General features: G+C 33.0%; 1 protein-coding gene across 9 annotated transcripts in view; it reads left to right on the top strand.

Annotated features, from left to right (window-relative positions):
* Positions 1 to 3,734: 3,734 nt before the first annotated feature.
* Positions 3,735 to 10,634, top strand: part of cnc (NFE2 like bZIP transcription factor cap-n-collar) — a 662,445-nt gene continuing 655,545 nt past the window's right edge. For 7 of the 9 annotated variants that reach the window (XM_089239517.1, XM_089239519.1, XM_089239518.1 and 4 more), the window contains exon 1: positions 3,741 to 3,906. The gene's annotated coding sequence lies outside the window, so the exon portion shown is untranslated. Of the gene's footprint in view, positions 3,907 to 4,324; positions 4,482 to 10,634 lie in introns of all 9 variants that reach the window. The other 2 variants (XM_089239520.1, XM_089239523.1) reach the window with 2 other exon arrangements.

The following is a 10,634-nucleotide window of genomic DNA, read 5'->3' as shown; positions in this document are numbered from 1 at the left end:
GCTTCAAAGTGAATTTTTATACAGTTAAGTCTATAAGTAAAGGCTTAGTTACCCCACGTGGTCATGTTGTTTGTAAGATCAATGATAAACTAATTCAATCTATGGTTGAAGGTGCCAAAGAGTTCCCAAAAACCATGTGTTCTGCCAAGGCATTCTTCGGCCAACAAAGGTAAGGTGCCCAGCCTTTCTAATGTTTGGTCGTCCTCGATTTGTGATGCTGAAATCATCGATCTTATTGAACCTGCGTGTTTGTATACTATCAAATTTTCGGGTCCGGTAGCCGTTCCGAAAACAAGACCTATTGAACTGAAAAAATTTATATGTGGCCAAATCTCTAATTCCAAAGATATTCATGAAATCCGCTTCACACGTGCTGGTGAGCTTCTGATCACCACAGGTAATCCACAAATTGCGAAGGAGTTCTTAAACATTGAGAATATATTTGATATTCCGGTTAAACCTTTCCTTCTTACGGAATCCATCTCATCTAAGTTTGTGCTCAATAATGTTCCTACTGATATTCCAGTCAGCGAGATTGCAGAAGAGCTTCTTGGTGAAAACCTCCAGGTTATCAGTGTTCGTCGTTTCATCAAAGACAATAATCCCTTACACACGGTATTAGTTACGATTCTTGGTAAAACTATACCAAGTGAGGTAAAATTGTGGTTCTTGATTTTCCATCCCCGTCGTTTCATCGATCATCCAAAACAATGCCCTAGATGTTTTAGTTACTCGCACCGAAAAAAGTTTTGTAGAGCCCCTTTTCAATTTTGTAAAAAGTGTGGTGGTGATGACCATGTCTTTGAGCTATGTCAAAATTCAGTTTCTTGTATAAACTGCAAAGCTTCACACCTAGCCACTGACCGGAATTGTCATTTATTTTTGAAGCTAAAGTCCTCAAATACAAAGCTGAAAACCACGTCCCTATAAATATCGCACGCGCAAGGTGTAAATCAAATAATACGTCGTATGCTGGTCGTGCTAATATTTCAACGTCGTCGGACATTAACTCTTTGAAACTTGGGATCAGATCTCTGGTACATGAGGAAATAAATGTGCTTCGTGAAATCGTTCTCAAGGAGCTTAGCTCCAGTCTCCAAGAATCCCTTCATAACTCTATTAGATCCTTGATACCGGTGATCGTGAATTCAGTTAAATCATCTCTGCATGCCACCTTCAGGTGTAAATGTGGCCATGGAGGCCTCAGGTTCTTCTGGTATAAACTTTAATGACCCCCCTTCCATCTGATGAAGATCCTGGTTCCAATATTTCTTGTGAATTCGATTGTACCGATTTTCTCATCTCGCCCGCGGCAAGACAAAGAAACGTCGAACATTCAAAAAAAAAAAAAAAAGGTTTCTAAGGCCCCTTTCACGCGGAGCGGATGCGGACGCGGGTCCGCATACCCTTTCAAACGAGCGCTGAAGATGCGGGCGATTTAGTTCGAAATTCGTGCATAAAAACTGCTTTTTCGCAATTTTTGTAATTATTTTTCTCCTTCACCCCTGATTCAGTGCCCATAAGCAGCCTAGAGGCATTTGGTGGTTTTTATCATTGAGCCTAAAGATGCCTCCATTCCGATCCTCACAAGTAGTCGATGGGAGAAAATATCTTAAAATATTTTCAAAAAATTTTGAAAAAAAATCTCTTTTCGGAAAAATATGAAAGAAAATTCCAAAAACACATCCAATGTTCGAAAAATCCAATCCAAAACATTCGATGTTCCAAAAAAAAAAAAAAATTCAGCAAATATCAAAGAATTTGCAAGTATAAAAAAGGGAGGGGTTGGGACTTTCAAAATTTCTGTGCTTAGAAATATTCACATCACAATTCTGTCTTAGACTGGGATTACACTATAAAAGTTTTGTAAAAGCTCTTTGATAAAACGTGAAAAATTTAACCATTAAGATCACCGGTTGCATTTGCTTGAATGTAACCGATGCGCCTATTGGTTGAATTTTTTAACTTTTATAAAAGATCTTTTACAAAACTTTATAGTATAATCCCGGCCTCAAGTACGGATTACACTATAAAAATTTTATAATAATTCTTTTAAAAAAGCAACTAATAAAATTATCGGTTGCACTTGCAATTTATTAGTTGCTTTTTTCAAGTTTTATAAAATAACTTTCATAAACCTTTTAGAGTGAAATCCCATCCTTAGATTAGTCACTTCTGAAATATAAAATTTCATTTTTTTAAGTTTACAGACTAAATATTGAGTAAAATATACTTGTAGGTATCGAGGGAACCACCAAAAATATTCAAGCGCTAGGGTCTTCAAACGTCTTAATCCGGCCCTGAGTGAACACCGTACGTGGATAACGTTGTTTAATAAAAGTATTTTTTTTAAAGTTTAAAAAAATTAACAGATTAAAAATTTAAAAACATAACAAATATTTAAAATAATATTTCAGATATTCATATTTTTAAATAATTTTAAAAATTTAAAAAGAAAAAAATTAAAATTTTTAAATTAAATTTAAAAGTTATTAAAGTATGTAGTCAATTAAATATTTGTAATGGCTTATAGTTTTTGTCCCATCAGTGGCCGTTGTTGGCAGGTTTTATTATATAAAATTGTGAAATATGGACAAAAGGCAGTTAAAGTTTCTATATCTCAATCTCAGAAGGAAACGAAGGGATACACGTATATAGGTACATTATATTAATGAGCAGGGACCATCATATGGTGTTTTTAAGGGTATTTATGGCAAATAATTAAAAAAATTCCGTGAAAAATCACCTTCAAAAGTAGCCAAAGATGCGGACGAATTCGCTCCGAATCCGCATCGTCTGAATAGCTCCGAATAAACCTATTGTCAAAACTTCTATGTGCGGATGCGGAGCCCGCACTTAGGTTTTGACACATGCGGACGACGTCCGGACCCGCATGAACATTTCCTAGGTGCGGAGATTTTTCGGCTCGTCTGAAAGGCGCAGTATATTCCAATTGTTAAAACTTCTTCCGGACCCGCATCCGCATCCGCGTGAAAGGGCCCTAAGCCTCATCCCAAAACTTGATGGTTCCCCCCGATTGTTATCAAGTAGATAATGTTGCCTTTTTGTTTGTGTTTTTTTTCGCCCCTCTCTCGTTTTTCTTTCCGGTTTCAGTGAAAAGAGTTCATTGTTATCTTGTTTAAATTTTTTTTTCCTCCCCTCAGTCTGGGTTATTTTTAACAGATGTATTTTTTTCCTCTTTTTTTATTATTATTTATATATATATATATATATATATAAATTTTTTTTTTTTTCTTTTTACTTATTTCTCCTCATTGCTTCTAATGAATTATGAGACAGCAGTATTCAGGTTTTCTCATTGAATGTAACAATTTTGTAACAATGAATGTAACAATGTAACAAACAACAACAATGTTAAATATTTACTGTTGTATTTTGATTCTTTGTTTTTGTAGTGTTTCGGCTAATGCTTCACTTGAATGCGTGCTACGTTTTCTTTTGTTACTTATTTGCATGTGTATATGTATATATATAATTTTTTTTTTCTCTCCCTCTCTAGTTATTTCCATACTTTCTTTGTACTGTCATAATTTTTTTTTTCAGTATCTGTTAACTATGTGGCATTAGTAATGCTTTTGTTATTGTCATTTTTTGTGAAAATGCTTTATTTATGGTTCTTGTTATGATCGGGCATCTTCTTTCCTGTCAATTTTCTCCTCTATTTTTTCTAAAGATCAGGGTATGGTCCTAGTAGCCGAGAGCCCTGTATAATTATTGTATTGTATTGTAGGGGATAACCCGAAGGCATAAATCCCTATGTAATTGAAGAATAATAATAATAATATTATATTATATGCTTATTGAATATATGTGAGAAAGACAACAATATTTTAGCAGTTGTAAGGTTTCTCTTTTGATCGCAGCGTGATTGAAAAGTAAAAAAAGGTAATGAAATTTTGCTTCAATCCACCTTTTTCCTCTATACACACTCTGATGTTTTATAAAATAGTTTCTCACCTACGCGCATAAATCCAACTTTCAATTTTCAAAGCTGAAATGCACATTTAACCAGTAATTGGGGAGATGAAAAAATAGGATGTGTTTTTGGGAATTTATTTGCTTTATAATCGATATAAAAATATCTGTTTACACTATAGGGAGAGGTACAGAAAAGTTGTCTGTTATTTTATTTCAGAAGTAGAATTTTTGAATTATTTTTCAGCTTTCAAATATGTGAACCTTGGTATTCAAAAAAGATTATTTCTTGAATCAGTATTTCAGTATTTTTCTGTTGCTTTAGAATTTGGTCAATGCATTGATATATCATGGTGGCATCTCTTTATATATTCTTTGTCCAATCTAGAGTAGAGGTTTCCAACACAAAAGCTTTTATGGAACCCTTAACTGGCAGGAAGGGAGGTAATTTGATAGCCCAGGCATCTTGTCACCCCTTGTGAAATACATGCCTCTGGACCATCCAATTTTCAGTACCTTTCAAGTTGGTTATTCACACGTATTTGGTAATTTTATGATGTTATACTTTTTGTTCCCTTTATATCATTGATCAAAGTAAAGTCTTTGGATGAAACATTACTGCAACTTGATGTTGCAACCAAGTAATTTAGATTTTTATTTTTATTCCCCCCTCTCCTTAACTTTTCATTGAATTGGTAACCTAATGCCAGGAAAAAGACATTTTTACGTTTTGCAACACTGATAAACTGAGCATGTTGAACACATGTGGTTTTCTGAAGTAATAGATGTACTCTCAACTGAAACATGTGGTAAAGTGGAAATAATTTTCAATTATATATTTCTTACAAAAAAAGTAGCCAGGAGAAGAACATTTTATATAAAGACACCTGCCTCTTTTTTCGAAATAAATCTCATCTAAACCAATTTGTGAATTAATTCACAATTCTAATTTATTTAAAAGGATGTTCCCAGTGATAGCTACATTCTTCTTAACCTTCTCAATACAAAATTTGATAGGTGGTAACTGATGTTGTATGATTTGAACCAATGTTTTCAGAATGTCAAAATGGGAAGAAAAAAAGCTGGGGAAAATTTTCATTTATAAACTGTTGATAAAAAATATTTAGAATTGTGAAAATGGTTGAAGGACTTTTGCAAATATCTTTTTTTTTGCTAAAAGAAGCACTGTCATGAAATCAGATAATTTTGTGTCATCCATAGACTTCGATTGAACAACTACATAAAGAAAATTTTGGGTGCAAATGCCGATTTTCTAGTCAAGTCCTGCTTTATGGCAAGAGAATGTCTAACAATAAGATCAAATGAGCATATTATAATTTAATGTGCATGCTAGTAAGAATATAATAATTTTAGTGTTATGTGTTCACACAGATATATGTATCAAAATTTATTTTTTTTCAGGGAAAATTAGCTAAATCAGTTTCTGCAATTATTAAAAATATATAATTTTTCTCTGAAGGTGGTAAAAACCACGGGAAAAATGTTTTTACCAAGACGGTAAAAATCGATAAAACCATCAATGGTAAATACCATGCCAACCTTGAATATATTTAATATAAACTGCGCTGTGAACGCAATTTAGGCCAATATCGTGAGAATGACCCAAATGTAATAAAAAGAAAATGAATTATATGTACAAAAGTCATGTTTCTCTCTATTTCTTTCAAATGCATGTCTTAAAGATTATTTTGAGAAAATGATAAAATAAAATAGAGAAATGTGGTGTATTGGCTTAATTGATAGATGAATGAAGGCATGTGCCCATTCCTTTTATGTAAACTTTTGTTTTGCTTATTTTTTAAATACATTTATACTGGTTGGGGTGAAAATGGCACCATGACACCATTTACGCACACAATTTTTACAATGACAGTTAAGGGCTAATGGTAACAAAGTTGTTCCACGAAACCCTTAACGGTTAAGACCAAAGGGTATTAAGTACTACATGCCTGAAGCATATCATTGTGATGTCACAACTCAGGTCCTACCGCGTACATCAATGTTTCTCAATTGTCAGGCCCAGAAATCAGTCAAACTGGGCTGTGAATGGTTCACCAATTAATTTTTATCCATTTATTTGACATCAGTTGTGTCTATGGCCAGTTTTCTCCCCCCCCCCCCTCCACACCACAAGTCCACATTGGATCAGTAATGTGAATAAACTAGAGATGTAAAATTCTCGAGAATAATATTTCAGAGAATATTCTCATCAAGAAGAATATTCTCTGCTAGGACTACTATTATAAATAACTTTAGAATATTCTTATAAGTTCTTGATGAGAATATTCTCTTATTTATAATATAGTTATATATATCAGGTGTACAAGTATGAAATGCAGATTTTTTTTTTTTTTAAAAACACGTTAAATTCGGAAGAATGATGAAAAGTGCTTTATTCAAAGTATGCCCCATTGCTTGTTATACATTTCCCCCATCTTTCCTGAAATTTGTGAATACCACGCCAGTAAAAATCTTCCCTTTTTGCTGCAAACTATTCATCGAGCTATTTTTTCACATCTTCGTACAAACCAAAGCGCTGCTCAGAAAGTGTGTGACCCATCAATGCAAACAAGTGGTAATCGGAAGGAGCCAAGTCTGGTGAGTAAGCCGCATAGTACAACAGGGTAGAACTTCCAACTGAGTGCTTCCAACGTGCCGCGAACCGCTTTTGCCGTATGTGATGGAGGATTGCACATTGACCATTGAACATTGTCCAGGAGCATTTCACATTGTCATGGGGCATTGCGATTGGAAACAGCTTGTTGACTAACGCCCAATTGCTCTGCGAGTTGTTTTTTTGTGTCTGTGTAGTATCATCTTCGTCCAACAATGCTTTCAATTCCACATCTTTTTTTTTGGCGGTTTTCCATGTTCCTTGTCTGTAACATCGAAGTCTCCACTTAAGTAATCGGTATGATTCAGCAGCAGTTTTCTTCAAATGAAAACAAAAAAATTAATGCTGTCCGCGAATGCTCTTTGTTCAGTATAACTTTCGACATATTGAACACAACAATACAACACTATGCACCCACTTTTCCAATTTATCAGTCGTGCGCATCTGACACTTGTTGATGACACAACAAGACGGCGCAGTGTCAAATCTTTATAGCACAAACTGCATTAGTGCACCATCTGTTTTCTGAAATCCGCATTTCATACTTGTACACCTGGTAATATCATTGAGAATATTCTCTGGAAGGACTACTTTCATAAATTACTGGGAAATATTCTTACAGAAAATAATGAGAATTATTCTGAAAATATTAATAATAGTCCTTCCAGAGAATATTCTCCTTGATGAGAGAATCCTCCTTCAGTTACCGAAATCTTTTCAGAGAGTATTATCAAGAATATATGTAATAACATGTATTATAATAAATAATCTCGATAAATAACTTTATTCTTATCAAAAATAAATTATTTTCTCTAGTAATTTATAATAGTAGTCCTTTGAGAGAATATTCTCAAGAATATTCTTATTTTCCCTGTCTCTCTTCCAGTCAAGAAGATGGGTATATTGAAGTTTGTAGACCACAATATTAAAGTTTGAAAGCAAGAAAATCCCAATCAACCAACTTTGATTTAATTTCTTTTGTGTTGTGAACTTATTTCTGAAAATTTATCTAATTTTAAAATAATTTTTTAATGTTTTAATTTAATGATTTCTAAAATCTTTATAGCCAAACTTTTAAAACCTCTCATCATGACCTGGAGAATATTTTGAGAATATTCTCGAACCAAAAAAGTTGTCATTGGGGGTAATTATACCAAAAATTGTTTTGTTGTAAATGTTTCAGGCAATGAAAACTGATTTATATTTCACAATATAAACAAAATTAGTAAAAAAATTTAAATTATTTAAAAGAAAAATGAATATTCTCGATTATTCTCCAATTTTTACATCCAGGAGAATATTCTCAAAATATTCTCGTTCTCCGAGAGATATTCTGAGGAGATCTTCTATTCTCCGGAGAATATTCTCACCTCACATCTCTAGAATAAACACAAGATTTATAGCAACATCAATATCAACAAAACATTTTTAAAGTAAAAGAAAATCATTCTGATGATATTCTGATAATATACAGCTGAGCAAGTACAGTGTCCACTTTGACCAGATTTTGAAAATGTTACCAGATCAAAATTCAAACTATGAGAGGGACGACGTGTTTTTTGAATTTCCTATGGAGTGGATGTTTTTGAAAGGTTATAGAGACTCAGTCTCTGGATCACCTATCACACTTTGTATATAATTTTTGAGAAAATAAAAGTGTATTTGCATAGCCTATTTCAGGTATTTGTGATATCTTTCTCTCAGTTAAACATTTCTGTACACTCTGAGAGGTGGAAAATATGCTACAAACTGTTTCAATTTCTGTCGTCTGCTACATTTTGCTACAAAAACGCTGAAACTCTTCAATTCTGTGCCATCTTTCGCCAAAAACAAAATTTTCCCTTCAGAAACTTCGAAGTTGTGTCACAATAGAAGCAGACTTTTTGATAACATCATTTGTCCTTCCCGCAATTTTATTTTTTGGGGCCACAAATGAAATTAGCTTAAGGGTCCCCCCCCCCCAGGATTTGGTGCCCAGGCTTCTGACAACGTATAAAAAAGGATCAAACTATGTGAATTGCTGCTCATCCGCAGAACAACGAAAAACCTTCAATCGCTGTTTCCAGCTATTTTTTTATGAGAAAAAGTTGATTCCTTTTGATTTATGTGTTCCTTACGTTAATTATTTTTTAAATTGCATCAATTTTCCCTGACTAGCCGTACTTGACGAAACATTCGTGTATCCTTTAACAGAACAGAAAAAATTGCAAAAGAACGTATTATTGCACTTTAAAAAAACAGCAATGGCGAATCCGTCTTCACCATCAGGAGTTACGATGCAAAAGCTGTCGGTAAATTCAGGGTGTTTACAATCATGGTAAAGTGGTAAAAAAAATCATGGAAAAAAAAATTCCGGAAAAGTAGTGAAATGAGAAAAATAAGGAGTGAAAACAGATGTACCCGGATTGAATTTTTTGTGACAATAGAATCATTCTATTAAATTTCTAATAGTTTAGTCATTAATTTCTATAGTTTTTATTTCTATGGTTTGAATTAAGAATAATTTAATTCTACAGTTTAAATTGGTATAGTTTAAATTGAAAATAATTTAAGTCTATAGTTTCTAATCGCTCTATTAAATTTCTTAAAATTTCTAATAAATATTCTAAGAATGACCCAGCAAAAGAAGTATTCTCAAAGTCAAATCAAACTGAGGTAATGATCAAGAGCGAACTCAAAAAGAAACACTTATCATTTTAAATATGAAATGGGTAAATGTGGTAAAAAAAGCAAGATCAAACATTCAAAAATGCTTGAAACTGAAGAGTTCAGTTAGCACAAATTGGACTTGCATCAGCGACAAAAACAATTACTTTTTTAATGAGTGTTTCAAATCTCTCCTGTAGTGATTTTTTTTCAAATTATTGATTACCATGTCCCAAGGTAAATCTAAAAACACTCATTTTCAAATTATTTTTGAAATCTGAAATACCATATGTTGAAATGTCTCTGTGTTACAAGCCTTTCATTTGTTCTTATTGTAGAGAATGTATAAATATCCAGAAGTCTCACAATTTTTTTTTTTTTTGATTTAAAAATTAAAATTTCTTCTAGAGGAATTCTCTATGTACTTTGTGCCTTCTTCAGAGCTAAAATAACACTTCTTTTGAAGTAAAAACTAATCCTGTATAATGTATGCAAATTAATGACTGCATCAGTCTTTTGAAGAGTTGGGCAGTCTTTATCGCTTGAAAAAACTGCTGATCCTACTTCTTCCAAGTGGAAGAAATCAGTCTTTCTTTCGTATTCATCATTTGCACTACAATGTAAGGTATGGCAAATTCATTTCAACACCTCTAATAAATTTAAATTAGGCCTATGCAGTGCCGTGCTATAGCATGTCAAATACCCCAAATTTCGGAAAAGGCTGCATATAAAAATTTGGTTCACGCGTCCCAGGACGTGTTTCCTAGTATAAAAAAAAAAGAGAAGAGAGAAAAAAACCTCCCTTTCTTTTTAGTGTCTCGTGATCATGCGATCTTGAAAAAGTGGTTTTACTGCTTTGTGTACTACATAGGTGCCAATGCTTCCGATTTTTTAGCCTTATTAAAATCTTCCGGTCGGAAATCCAATTCTTCCGATTTTTTGTATCTTCATAGAAAAATCCCTAAAAGTCATCATTGATCTTTTTTTGAATGGAAAATCCCTAAAGAAAAAACTTTTCCAGTCCTTGCAATTTCAGGCTGACCCCATTTCCTCAGGAAAAATATGGGGAATCAGGATTTCAAGTATGAAAAATTGGTAATTGTTGCCAAATATGATGCCAAAAGATCAGGACAGCAAAAAATCTGGACAGCTAAAAATGCATCATGGAAAAACTGCCTTCATATATGTGGTCACCAGGGTTGGTAAAAAAACCGGTTTTTTGAAAAAAACCAATAAACCAGGTTTTTTGGTTTAAACCGGTTTTTTTATTTTAAATAGTATTAACATTAAAAACAATGAAATTTCTGAAAAATCATTCAAACTTCTAATAATTAACTGAAATAAAATGGTTATTAATGTAATTAACACTATTCTGATACTAATTAATCAAAAAATATTTCTTACATTTTAACAAAAA

The sequence above is a fragment of the Pholcus phalangioides genome, unplaced genomic scaffold (genome assembly GCF_987345545.1).
Source record: "Pholcus phalangioides strain wild (caught in Gottingen) unplaced genomic scaffold, Ppha-v1.0 ptg000011l_1, whole genome shotgun sequence".
Lineage (NCBI taxonomy): Eukaryota > Metazoa > Arthropoda > Arachnida > Araneae > Pholcidae > Pholcus > Pholcus phalangioides.
Note: the sequence above shows the minus strand (reverse complement) of the source record. Positions and strands in the feature narration are given on the sequence as shown.